Source organism: Petaurus breviceps, unplaced genomic scaffold, assembly GCF_028583685.1.
Source record: "Petaurus breviceps papuanus isolate PSGF00001 unplaced genomic scaffold, PetGlider_PUasm1.0 685, whole genome shotgun sequence".
NCBI lineage: Eukaryota > Metazoa > Chordata > Mammalia > Diprotodontia > Petauridae > Petaurus > Petaurus breviceps.
Genome location: NW_027186455.1, coordinates 3,692,464 through 3,695,440, shown reverse-complemented (window position 1 = coordinate 3,695,440; position 2,977 = coordinate 3,692,464).

The following is a 2,977-nucleotide window of genomic DNA, read 5'->3' as shown; positions in this document are numbered from 1 at the left end:
AGAGAGAGAGAGAGAGAGAGAGAGAGAGAGAGAGAGAGAGAGAGAGAGAGAACTCAATACTTGAACTTTCTTACTTCTAACCTCTATCTTTGTGAAGTGAAGCTCATTAACCTCTATAGTCCCTCAGGTACCAGGGAGTTCTGCCTCAGTGTATACCAGAAAGAGAAGAAAGTGAAAAGTGCACTTTGGTTGACTACCTGATAAGTTTTTTTTTTTAAGTTCGTAGAGTCATAGATTTTGAGGTGCCATCTTAGAGGTCATCTAGTCTAATACTTTATTTTACAGATGTGGAAACTGGGGTCCAGAAAGACTTGTCCAAGGTCACAGGGGTAATAAATAGCCAAGCCATGATTTTAACTGGAGTTAAGCCTTTCCACTACATCATACTGTTTCCCACTTAAAAGTCAAGGTAAGGAGGGGCGGCCAGGTAGCACAGTGAGTAAGAGCACCGGCTCCAGTGTCGGGATGACCTGGGATCGAATCCCGGCTCAGACACTCAGCACCCACCCAGAAACACCTGGCTGTGTAACCTTGAGCAAGTTACTTAACCCTGATTGCTTTAAAAAAAAAAAAGTCAAGGTAAGGGAAATCATGCATACAAAAGAAGAAATGACACGGCATAACCGATGGCCACTTAAACATGTGTCTACGAGGTTTCTAAAACAGTGTTATTGCTCAATCCACCATTTCCCCCAAGTGGCAAAGTAAACTTAAATGTGACAAAGCTAACAACAGATGGCTTTATTATGAGCAAATACCACATCCTATTAGCATCATTTAAATGAGATTACCTAACTTATTTTGGAATATTGTCATCACAGTTTCTCTTCACTACAATGAACAATGGAGCATTTATTTCACCTTCCCTACACTATTTTTCTCTCAGAAATAATGTAGTCAGAAGAAAAGGTGCTGAAAGACTATTCTCTAATGTGAGTCACTGCAATGGAAAGAACCATCTATTCCATTTTTCTGTTTCTATACACAATTTTATCTATTGGATGGCCCATTCTAAAAAGATCTTTGTCTATATTTCTTCTAGTAATTTCCATTTAAGTAATTACAACAACCACCTCTTTAATAATCTGTTCCAGTCCAACTAATCTCATAGTCTCAAAATTCTCCCATAAATTTAATCCAAATCTCCTGCCACAATAGAAAATATATCTGTAGAGTTTGAGGCAGCTGACCAACAGCCTTCTTTGAGTTAAACAGATTTGAAAAGGAAAACTAGTTTATTAAAGTAGAGTTGTGAGCTTGGAATCAGGAAAGCTCTGGGTTTGAATTTCAATTCTGCAATTTACTGTCTGTGTCCCTTGGGCAAATCATTTAATTTCACTTAGCCTCAATTTCCTCCCCTATAAAATAGGGGCAATGGTAGCTGTAATATGTTCTTCACAGGCTTTTCCTGACCACCAAATGAGATAAAGTATTTAAAGTGTCTTATTAGTTCATTCAAATGTATGCTAATATTATTATAATAGAAACATAACCAAATAGGGAACTCCCTCAACAATAACATTTATGTAATACCCTTTCATGTATATTTGATCTTATTGTAATCTTAGAAATAAATGAGTTGAAGTTCATAACTTGCCCAAGCCAGGGGTCAAGAACTGGAACTGAAGTCCCATAACTCCTGGTCCTACGCTCTTACCACTACACCACATTGTCCTTTGGCTCCCTTCATTTTACGAATAATGAGAGGTTCTCTGGTTATACCTAAAGTCACATGACTAGGAGTCTTTGGTGTCTCTGCCTTCAAGTTAAAGGATTCACTTGCAAGTCAAGACATCCTCCTCCTGATGTCATGATCCTCTTTGAGAATGAAGGGCAAACAACAACAAGGCATACTGTAGCTTTTGTTCTTCCCTTCCATTTCAGCTGCCTCCATATCTTGGGGTCCTGGGACAGAATTAAAGTAGTTTGATGAGAAAATGAGAAAACCAAATAATTTCAAGGAAGTGGGATTAGAAGGTCTGGCATTCGGTTTTAGGCTCTAGATTCAATCCTCCCACTGTAAATATACTTCACAATGAATTCTATATGTTGATAGCAAAGAGGTATGGGAATGATAACATCCCTTTGTGGATGGATGGACATGAGGAACAGTGTATCTGCTTGTCCACATCTTTCACCTACAGAGTTCACTGAATAGTCTTTTGACTTTGAAACATGTAGCCATATTGAGCTACAAAGCTTCTACTAACGTCTCAGTGATTGGTTAGCTCAGTTGATTAAAATATGGTACTAATTCTCCCCCTTGGGTCAGTTAGCTGTGCACAATGAACAGTATTCCATAGCTACAAATTTATCCCTAACCTCAGTCATCTTGTAAGTGTAACTATTGGTTACAAAAGGGACCCAAATGCAAACTTATCCCCTCTAATGATGATAGGCTGAGAGCATCATCTTTCTATAAAAGGGATGACATATTATTTGTTGGGCATCCAAAGGATATGGCCCCTTCCTTGGTGGGTGGGAATAACTGCTGGTGACATCAGAAAGGATTTCTAGTAAGGAATAGTGCTGCAAACGGTAGCCTTAGCTGGATGGAGTGTTTATTAATAATCTTGCCCTTTCAGCCCCTAGCCCTGGTTGCTACTCACAAAATCCCATGTCTGCTAGGGCACTAAAGACCTTTCTACTTATTCTAAAGGCCTCAGAAATACCAGCTTCAACTTTGTTTGGTTCAGGTGTTGGCATTGAGCTGGTTATTTCTAGACTAGGTCGATAGCACTGACTGTTAAACTTTAGGGATATACGGAACAAAAGTCCCTTTCCACTCCATTCTCCTGTCCCCTGGATTTACTTCTGAGGAAGGGTAAGAGATTGGAGTCATAATTAACCCTTAACCTTTCTGAAGTCTCAGTCCTCATCCTATACCTCTCAGGCATTTTCCCCCCTTTCTAATATAATTTTTTTCATGAGTTTCTAGCAACATGAGAGGAGTTAGTGGCATCCTATATGAGACTTT